Here is a 12,002-nt window from a genome sequence, read left to right on the forward strand (position 1 = left end):
TGCAGTTGTTTAACAGTTGCTCCTCGTAATATAACAGATCTCCTCGCTACAGAAGTGTAGATTTGTTCTTTATGTTCATTATGTTGAACAACAAAGCATTTATTAGTTGAGTCCTGTACCACATGTTGACGCAATGTCCCACGCACTGAAGTCAAAGTAAACTTTATTGTCATCTCCGCTACATACAGTCCAGTATATAGAGAGACGAGACGACGAGGCTCCAGTTACAGCAGTGCAAATAAACAAACAACAAATATAAGAAGAGTAAGAAAATAAATATACACTTTAGGACCAGGGGTAAAGGGATCAATAACGATTTAAAATTTATAATTTACAGTTTGATGATTTAAAGTCTCACACACAACCTGTCGACAGGGCAGTGGGGCCGGCTGCTTCCAAATAGAGCACATTTCATTCATAATGTTGTAAATCCAAGCCCATTATGTATTCATGATTTGTTCCTGGGTTGTGCGAAATTCCAGAAATACACCTTAGACAAAGTGAATCTGTGAACTAGGGTGTAGGTCAATTAGGTTCATACTGGAGTGCAAAATTAAAACCAATGGAAGATGGACAAGAAAAGTTGAAAGCCATCAGGTGCTCAGTTTAGAAAAAATAGGGGGAAAAAAGAGGAAGAGAAATGAGCAAAAGATAGAGGTAAGCAGATGTGTCATTGGATAATGGCAGGTCATGTATCCTGAAACAATCAGAATCACAATCAGAATACTTTATTAATCCCTAAGGAAATAATGTGGGTTACAGTTGCTCCAAAAAGAAATGGTAAAAATAGTAACAGTACAATACATAATGTTACAGATTTTAATATTAATTAGTCATTGTCAATTGTTGATTTGTCCTGTTCTCATTGTATGACGAATTATGATGGCTGTTTGGTAGCTGTTTGCATACTATGCATACTTTCTCTCTCTTCATGTTGTTAGTGTGTGCGCATTTTTCTCTGGTGAAATTCAGTATGGTTCTGACAACAGTTTTATGTGGTTGGGGGGAGGAGGGGGGGAGGGACGCCAGAGGGAGTGTTCACTCAGGGCGCCAAACAGGCTAGGACCGCCACTGGGTAGACCCTACAATAATACATGCAGAGAAAAACCCCAAAATCATCTGACCCCGCTATAGGCCAGCACTTTGGAGACAGTGGGAAAGAAAAACTCCCTTTTACCGGGAAGAAACCTTCGACAGAACCAGGCTCACGGGCAGCCATCTGCCATGACCAGCCGGGGAGAGAGAAAAAAGATGCGATAAAAGACATGCTGTGGAAGAAAGCCAGAGATTAATAACAAGATTCATTGAAGTATGATTCAAGTATGATAAATGAAACCAAAATATGAAACTCTGAGATATCTGTAAAACTACTCCTCTAAAACACTGCCAGACAACAAAATGTTTTATTTTCTGTTAAATTATTTTTCTCTGATAGTGAGTATTCCCTTTGTCTTAAAAATAAATGTAAAATCAAAATCATTGAGTCTGCTGTGATCAAGTGTCAAGCTGTGGAACACATAAGTGCAGTTTTGATAACCAAATATGTCTTTTATGACTTAAAGAAGTCAAATTTACCAAAGCAATAACTTTGACACCCTTGCTCAAATAAATGATCTGAATATATGTAGCTTTCATAATCTCATAACTATGTACTTTTTAATTATGGCAGGAGAAAAAAAGGTTTATGCCCTAAACAGAGGAAAGAGGAAAGTTTTGTAGTGAGACATCCATTTCTGTCACTTCAATTAATTCAAGAAGGGTCAGCCATCTGCCATGACCAGCTGAATAGAACATGGCTTTACCCAGTATAGGTCAGCTGGACAGCAGGAGGGGTGCATAAAATGGTTAGAACTGCCAAAGTGCAATAACCATTTTGATATTGACTAAAATATCGTGTAAATTAAAGTAACATCGTGAAGTTATATACATTGTCTTTGAACTGAGATTCAAAAATAGGAGCCTTCCTAGCTACCAAAATATTTCATTCCTTGCTGGTGGCTCAACTTTCTCAGGCGATGACAAAATTTCATGTCATTCAAACATGATCAAACATGATAAGGACAGCAGGTGGCATTATTAAGCCACGAAATAGATATTATTTCTATACTTTCAATGGCTTATGTGTATTTTTTTTTTCATAAATACACTGGCCAAACACCATGTGTTTAAGAACACGAGGGTGTTGTCAGTATTGTACAGATGAATTTGCCTTTTTTTGCATCAATAAAATTATATTTGTGGTCCAGTTTTATAGCAAAAGTCCACTGAGGCCATACAGAGACCCGAAGCAAACCAATAAACAAGTCAAATGAATGTCAACACAATGAGTCAGAGATGTGACACAGATTAAGATCAAGGATTAACATTGATCTGCAGACAATGCCTTGAGGTAAATGGCTGTGTTGAAGTTATTGTGCAGAGACAATGCTGAATCTCCCAGCTGGCGTATGTAGCGTGCACTGTCACCATCAGTTAGCTTCAGAGCTACTTGCTCAGTGTGATGAAATGGGGAGATTTCAAAACACATCCAAAGTGTACAATGGGTGCTTTCATATTTTCATTTCCACCACTTGTCATGTGTCATAAACTGTGCCTCATATGTCCAAGTTAAAGAAACTATAAAAGTCATGCATTATTTAGGGAAATGAATACAGCATCAGTGTAGGATGTGATGAAAACCTCTGTTGTAGCTCATTGATGTACATTGTACAGACATGAAAACATTTTATGGAGTTATGGCTGTAATAATGGAAATATCCACGGAGTATAATACACTATAGAGGAATATGTAGAGGAATTTAAGTCTTGGCCAATTCTGCTTCATACATTTAAATAACGTTTAATCTGTAAATATTTTGTGACAATTACACACATTTAGTCACAGAAAAAGAACTAGTGTATTTTGGGGGGGGTTATTTTTTGTGTAAAAATAACACTGTTTACAGCCCATGTGTGCAATATACACCTTTTTATTTATTTATTGTTTTCTTGTCTATGGACAAGTCTGTAACATGACCCACAGCACAGCATTAAAAGGCTAACTATTTTTCCAGCTAAAAACAACTCGCAGCCACACATACATTACAAAATATACACACACTGTAATTGTCTTCATTTTTTTCCACCACCACCTCATTTTAAGGGTTCACTCAGAGTTTCCACGTATGTCTTCCTTTTATGTGAATGCGAAAGTTTATAATGGTCGGTACTGACGTTGATGTTCCTAAAACAGAGCGATGCTTTTGCAGTCGCAGGAACTTCAAACTTACTGAATTGTGATAACTGCCGTTTAGTGGGCATAGCATCAATTAAAAGTACTCAATTTAGAGGAACAAAACAAAGTGGAACCTGCAGGTAAGAATTTTCCCCAACTCGTGTCAGGAGGCCATTTCTATGATGTGGGCGCCCCGGTGACATGCACGGGGTGACATGCAGATGTGACAAAACAAAAGGGCTTTTCACGCTGGTGCTGCAGTGTCAGAGGACGGTGATTGCATCTGTGTAATCTACATTTGACATTCACACTGGTGATTAAAGGCTGATAGCATTTTCTGCTTCTGTGTCTGTTTCATTTGGTATCAGGATGACATTTTCGGCAGCCTTTAATATGCTTGAAGAAGGCATCATTGGTATTGTTTTCAAGTCAAGTCAATTCAATTCAGTTTTATTTATATATTGTCAAATCACAACAACTGTTGCCGCAAGGCACTACATATTATAAGGTAAAGGCTGTGGCGACAGTGGGAAAGAGAAACTCCTTTTTAATAGGAAGAAACCTCTGGCAGAACTGGGTTTAGGGAGGAGCAGACATCTGCCATGACTTATTGGGGGTGAGGAGAGGGAGACAGGGCAAAAGACACACTGTGAAAGAGAGCCAGAGATTAATAATAATTGATTTTAATGCGGGCAGCACGGTGGCACGGTGGTTAGCACTGTTGCCTCACAGCAAGAAGGTCCTGAGTTCAATTCCACCATCAGGCCGGGGTCTTTCTGTGTGGAGTTTGCAAGTTCTCCCCGTGTTTGCGTGGGTTCTCTCCGGGTACTCCGGCTTCCTCCCACCGTCCAAAGACATGCAGCTTGTGGGGATAGGTTAATTGGATAATCCAAATTGCCACTAGGTGTGAATGTGCAAATGAATGTGAGTGTGAATGGTTGTCTGTCCCTATGTATTAGCCCTGCGACAGACAGGCGACCTGTCCAGGGTGTACCCCGCCTTTCGCCCTATGACAGCTGGGATAGGCTCCAGCACCCCCCGCCACCCTGAAAAGGATAAGCGGAAGCGAATGGATGGATGATTTTAATGCATAGTGGTGTATAAAAGAGGTGAGTGAAGAAGAAACTGGGAAGCCCCCATCAGCCCAGGACTATTGCAACATAACTAAGGGCTCAGGGCCACCTGATCCAGCTCTAACTGCATACTAGAGTTTTAAGCCTAACCTTTAAAAAGTGTCTGTCAGCTGAATCCAAACTGGGAGCTGATTCCACAGAAGAGGGGCCTTGAAAGCTGAAGGCTCTGCATCCCATTCTACTTTGAAATACTTAGACTGCAGGCTAACTTGTGGTTAGTCTGAGAGCAAAGTACTAATTTGGGGTCATATGGTACTATGAGGTCTTTGAGATTAGACTGGGCCTGAATGTTCAAAATTTTGTATGGGAGGAGAAGGATTTTAAATTCAGCATTTTGGATCAACTGAAGTTTTTTCGGGGAGTTTTTAGAACAATCTCATGGTAATCAAGAACAATACTCCAGCCTAGAAGTAATAAATACTAGACGCGAACCAGTTTTTCACTTCAGACAGGATGTTTCTATTTTTTCCAGATATTATGTAAATGCAAGAAAGAAGTCATATACATTTGTTTAATATGCACATTGAAGGACATATTCTGGTCAAAAATGAGTTGAAGATTCCTCACAGTGTTACTTGAAGCCAAGGTACTGCCCAGTAAGTATCTAAGACTCATATTTATTGTAATGTCAGGACTCACACAAAATATTAAATTAGTATTCATACAGGGTAACTTTTATTGGTCTTTTATTGGCAGCAGTCTTTTATTAGTTGTTTTAATTTTTTTTTGAAAATCAGACAGCAAGCTGTAATAAACTCCTATTCAAATGTATGTTGATGGAAGTTTTCTTTTGCCACTCTTTTCCCTCTCAACTCCCATCATGTTTCTTTAGCTGTTAAATTATGGATCAAGTATGTAAATGATAGTGACACTTGACTCTTGGAGCAACACAGCAAAGCACTCACATGAAAACTTGTATGAATGGCATCCCACTTGAGTAACCTCATCCCAACATGAGGGCTTTGCTCATCACTGGCAAATTACACATAAAGAAGAACATGCTAGTCATCCAAAGCGAAGTAAGCATGAGAGCTGCTATTACATGAGCAATGCTCCATGTAGAGCTCTTTGCTCATTATGAGGGTCAATAATGTGTGCGATTTTGTTTTGAAGTAATCATGTAATTTAAAATGTGCGCGCCTCTGTGTTACCCGGTGTGCTCTGCTGATTGTTTATGTAGCTTCCTGAAACATGGAAAAATATAAATTGGGAAATTGCTGTCATTATGACCGAAAAGTGAGTAGTTTTGCAGGACTTAGGACCCAGACACTGAGAGGGAGAGCAAGGGCACGAAAAGCAATTCTTTTGTTTTGGGCTGTTATTGTTGGATAAATTCTTTTCTTTCTTGCTTTTTTTTTTTAGTCTAGTCACAGATTTTTATTTTTATTTTTACTGGCATGAAAATGCTTCCATAGACTTTGTGTGAAACAAAAACAAAAAACTTTCAAAACCATAACATTTTTTTTTAGGTAAATGCAAAGTGGTGTATAAACACAAAGAGTATAAAATCCAAGTCTCAGACTACCCCCTAAGACCAAGCACCTGGCGACAGTGACAGAAAATCTCATTTTTAACAAGGAGGAACATCCAGCATGGAGGGACAGCCACCAGTTGGGAAAGAGTGAAAAACAAGAGAGCAGATGCACACAGGACAAAAGACACACAGGAACAAGAGCCAGAGTTACTAATGAAAAATAAAATATGTTGTATAAACAAATGGAGAGTGAAATGAAGTGAGTGAAGAAGAAACAGTGCATGATGGGAAGCCTTCAGCATCATAAGATTAACTAAGGGAGGATTCAGGACCACCTGATCAGCCTCAACTGTATGCTTCATCAAAAAGGAAAGTTTCAAGCCTAATCTTAAAAGTAACGAGGATGTCTGTCTCCCGAATCCAAACTGGGAGCTAGTTCCACAGAAGACAGGTTGGAAAGCTGAATGCCTCCCATTCTACTTATAGAAACACTGGTAACAACAAGTAAGCTAACATCCTGCAAGCAAAGTGCTTTATTTTGCCAATATGGTAATGATTTGGTGTGAAGGCCCTGATTATGTAAGACCCTGTATGTGAAGAGAAGGATTTTAAATTCAATTGTGGATTTAACAGGTAGCTAAATCCACAATGAAGAGAGGCTTATATGGAAGAAATGCAGTTACTCTTTCTAGTCCCTGTCACTACTCTTGCTGCATCATGTGATTTTTATTGCAGGACAATAAAAATCACATGATATGATAGTCCAGCGAAGAGGTACAGGAAAGAGGATAGTTCTAGTTTTAGAGATATTGCAAACTACAAGAAAGTAGAAAACACCTCAATTCTCCAATTACGAAGTATCCATATAAGGTATATTTGTAATCTGTGATCATATTAAGATAATAGATTCTGGAGCCTATCTCTGCTGACAGTGCCCAGTAGACCTTGGATAAGCTGCAAGTCCACTGCAGTGCTAATACAGAGAATCCACTAACTACACACTCTTGCATCCACGGCCATGCGCAGTGCATATAGTCACCACCTAACCTAACATGCATGTATTTGAAATGTAACAGGACACAGGAGTATGCAGAGACAACCCATGCATGCACATGCAGAGCATGCAAACAAAACAAAAACCAGTAGGTTCAAACCATCGTCTTGTTCTAAGGCGAAAGTGATAATAAATGAATCACCAATGTGTCTTGTGTGCGATGCAAAGTGTTTCACGAGTCCAAATTATACTGTGTATAAACCACAGTATTGGCTAACTGACAGTTATAATGGCATCATCATGTGTTGGACTTTAGGCCCTGTGATATACTAAGTCAGTCAACAGCTTGCTATTGCTTCATGTGTTAAATATGTGATATTAGCAACATCAACTCTTGGATTAAGTTCAGGAAAATATATTTCCTTTGATTTAGTATGTGGCATTTCAGAGTTCCCCTATTATATTATTTCCAGCTAATCTGGTGGCATATAGATAAATAATAAAGTAGCTAGCTGATGATCCAATAAAATGATTGTGAAATAAGCTCAAAGTGACTATGGCAACGGGAAATCATCTGCACTCTGCAGTGTGAACAGTTTTTAAAGTTTTTTATTTTATTAGACTAGAAATATTTTTATTGTACAAAACACAGCATTGGTTGGGCTATCAACAGAGGCTGAATTTGATTGTATTACAAACATAAACATATTGAAGGGAACAAAGGATCTTTGTCAAAAAACTGTAATAAGTGTGGGACATTTCCCATCGATTATGGTGAGGGGAAGAAGATTGCCTTCTGTTGACATTAATTTAGCAGATTCTGCCTACACAGGAAGTTGTAAATGTGCCTGGTCTGAATGCAGTAGTCAGTGTAATGATAAAACATAATAATATTTATAGCCACGTGTTGAAGTATGACTGCAGATAATCTCCTGTAATATATGAAAAAATTGATTTCTGTTACTTGATACGACCAACATATGTAGCAGCATTCAAAAGTAAAAATAATTAGAATCACAGTAAAGACCTCCTTTAGTTTGTTGTTTGATTAAGTTAGTTTTCTCTTTTTTGACATGTGATGTCAAACCTGGTGATTTAATTTTCAGTTCAATTTAAGCTTTAGAATATTAACATGGATTGTTACATGAATAAAACTAATAATATACAAAAATCTTTATAGTTATTCTATATATTTATTCAGAGATTTTTCTTCATAAAGCCACTGCTGAACTGGAATTACATTAACATTTTACATAACACAATGAAAATTTCTTTGTTAGTTATGTACATATTTTAAAAGCCCATTATTTCACTTTCACACTAGTTTGCAGGATGATTCTCACAATTTTTTTATTGCTTTGATTTTCTTCATGAGAAAGCACAATAAACTTAGAGGTTTGTCATATTTTATAAAGTTAACAAATCATCTTTGATGACTTGCTAATACGTTACGCTCCCTGCTAATTTTCCTCATTTCCAACCATGAACATCATTTAAAACATCCTGCTACTGTGTAAGAAATTGATGCGTTTTGGTGGGTCTAATTTTTTTTAATACTTTAATTGATGACACTGGGCCCAGTAGTTACAGTAAAGGTTTCTGGTTGAGCTGATGAGAATTATTATTCTTGTCATTTTAGCACAAACCGTGGACACAAGAAGAAAAGGCTGGCCCTGTCCACTTTTTTGCTGTGCAATAAGCTTTAGAACCAAAAAACCTGAAAAACCATAGAAGACACCTAAAGTACATAGCGACAGAATTATTGCCTTAGTGAAGAAAAACCCCTTCCAAAATCTAGCCAGCTGAACAACGCTCTATGTAGGTGAACATTAAGAGATTCTTCAAATATAACTATACTCTCGGCTCAGATTCAGCTAAGTTGATCAGACGGTACTTCATCTCAACAGAAAATAATACTGCAAAAGCAAGTCAACGGTTTCTCAACGCAAATAAAAGACATACTGTATTATTCGATGGCCAATTACTCAAGTCAAAACTGCAAGCACAACAAGCAGTAACTGAAGACAGTTACAACTACAGTAAAGTCCTAGCAGAGTAGGGGAGACCGGGGATAGTTGTAACGTGGGTCAGTTGTAACACTTCCAATTTCTCCAGTCAGGGCTAAGTTTCAAATGATGTGACTCATCCTGTGCACGCCCAATTCAGTTCTGCTATCACATGTGAAAAATCAGCACATTTTGTCAAACACAGACAATTTAACACGAAAAAAAGTAATTTGTATGGCAAAAAGTAAGTTTTTCTACTTTATTTCAATTTCTAATAGCATTATTTGCTTTTCAGTTAAACTCATCAAACTTAAATTATGTTATTTGTATGTCTATGGGGATATATTCTGTGTAGGTCTTTAGTGCTAATGTTTTAGCCGTTGGCTGTAATGTTAGCTAGTTCATGGCTATAGGAGTCTGGGTCAGTTGTAACAGCAACAGTCTGGGTTAGTTGTAACAATAATGCAGATGTTACAACTTACCACACTATTACTTTAACTTATATTAAACAAGTTGGGGCAACGACATCAGCAGAGAGAGGTTCACTGGTTTCATTTGTATATGCGGTTAATGCCATTGGCAACACAATTACTTCACTGTTTGTGTTCCCACACATACATTATGCAGACCACTGTGTCAGAGATGGACCAGTAGGAAGTACTGGTAGTGGAAATAAATCAGGATGGGTGCAAGAAACAGATTTCCTCATCTTTCTGAAGCACTTTGCAAACCACACCAAGGTAAGCCATGATAAAAAGTAATGGAATTGCGATGCTGGTGAACAAATACATTTTTCCAGCTTCATTGTTATGTTCAAAATTGGTGCAAGAGTTGTAGGTTATAATGCCCACTGAGCCAATGAGGCCAAACTCAAGGAAGACCAACCAAAATTAATGAAATATTCAGTTGCAGAAAATTCCATAACTTGTCTTTTTTGGGGGGTTGGAATATGTTCAAAAGCTAGATTTCTGCATTCTGTCACACACACACACAGCTACATAAATGGCTCTAAGTGCATTCATGTGTTGAATAAACAAAGATTACATGTTAATGTTTTGTTAGTACCCTTATTTCATTGTGTTACATTTCACCCCAGGATATGTTACAACTAACCCAGACTATGGGGTTAATTGTAACATTTCACTCTTTGTGTTTGAGACCATACCATGCAATGGGTAATTGTGCTGTTTTTCAACGTTGGATACCCTTCCCATCGCACCACGGATGACGTCAGTGCGCACACTGTGTCTGAGGAGGATGTGCGGAGGTGCTTCAGGAAGGTGAACGCACGCAAAGCTACTGGTCCGGACGGGATTCCCGGCCGCGTCCTCAAGTCATGCGCGGCTCAGCTGGCTGGAGTGTTCACGCACATCTTCAACCTTTCCCTCTCTCTGTCTGTAGTCCCAGCCTGCTTCAAAATGGCCACCATCGTCCCTGTACCCAAATCCTCCACCATCTCCTCATTGAACGACTGGCGACCTGTAGCCCTGACTCCCATCGTAAGCAAATGCTTCGAGAAGCTGGTCAGGGACTTCATCTGCTCTGCACTACCCGACTCACTGGACCCTCTACAGTTCACATACCGCCACAACAGGTCCACTGATGATGCCATAGCCCTGACACTACACACTGCCCTGTCACACCTGGAGAAGAGAGACACGTATGTGAGAATGCTGTTTGTAGATTACAGCTCAGCATTCAATACCATCGTTCCCTCGAAGCTGGACAGGAAACTGCAGGATCTAGGACTGAGCAGCTCCCTCTGCAGCTGGATCCTTAGCTTCCTGTCTGACAGACGCCAAGTGGTCAGACTGGGCAGCATCACCTCATCCCCCGTCACACTGAACACTGGTGCTCCACAGGGGTGTGTACTGAGCCCTCTCCTGTACTCACTCTACACCTACGACTGCACAGCCACTAACAACTCCAACATCATTGTGAAGTTTGCGGACGACACTACAGTGGTGGGTCTTATCACCAACAGTGATGAGACGGCTTACAGGGAGGAGGTCAGCGCCCTGACCCACTGGTGTCAAGACAACCATCTCACCCTCAACGTCGCAAAGACAAAGGAGTTGATAGTGGACTTCCGGAGGTGCAGAGAAGTACACACCCCCATCACCATCAGCGGCGCTGCTGTGGAGAGAGTGAGCAGCTTCCGGTTCCTTGGCGTACACCTGGCTGAGGATCTTACGTGGTCAGTACACACAAACAAAACAGTGAAGAAGGCGCAGCAGCGCCTCTTCTTTCTCAGGAGACTGAAAAGATTCGGCATGAGCCCCCGCATCCTCAGGACCTTCTATCACTGTGCCATTGAGAGCATCCTCACTGGATGCATCACCACCTGGTATGGCAACAGCACCGCCTACAACTGCAAAGCTCTCCAGCGAGTAGTGCGGTGCTCTGAACGGATAATTGGAGGTGAGCTTCCCTCCCTCCAAGACATCTACAGGAAACGGTGCCTGAGGAAAGCGGGGAGGATCATCAAGGACTCCAGTCACCCCAGCCATCAACTGTTCAGACTACTTCCATCAGGAAGGAGGTTCTGCAGCATCCGGTCCCGTACCAGCAGACTGAGAGACAGCTTTTTCCATCAGGCCATCAGACTGCTGAACACTTCATAGACACCTCAGCTTCACTACTGGAACTTTAACATTATGCACTCCATACTGTACAGTAATGCCACTGTTTTGCACATGTCTCACTCTGTATATTTTATTTTATTTATTTTATATATTCTATTCATTGTTTACTCTATTTAATTTGTAAAATATGTGTACACACACACACACACACACACACACACACACACACACACACACACACACGTAGAAAAATATTTAGTATACACATCCAGAAATGCATATACTATTATATATTGTACATATATTTATTAGTTTCAGATGTACACTGCAAAAACTCAAAATCTTACCAAGTATATTTGTCTTATTTCTAGTCAAAATTATCTCATTACACTTAAAATAAGACACAATCAGCTACAGGGCAACATTTCAGTAAGCTAAAGGAACTTGTTTCAAGACAGTGAATCTTGAAACTAGAGAAAAACTAGAGATTTTTCACTTGTTCCATTGGCAGATTTTTTCACTTAATACAAGATATTTTAGCTTAAAATAAGTGAAAAAATCTGCCAATGGAACAAGTGAAAAATCTCTAGTTTTTC

The sequence above is a fragment of the Astatotilapia calliptera genome, chromosome 23, assembly GCF_964374335.1.
Source record: "Astatotilapia calliptera chromosome 23, fAstCal68.1, whole genome shotgun sequence".
NCBI lineage: Eukaryota > Metazoa > Chordata > Actinopteri > Cichliformes > Cichlidae > Astatotilapia > Astatotilapia calliptera.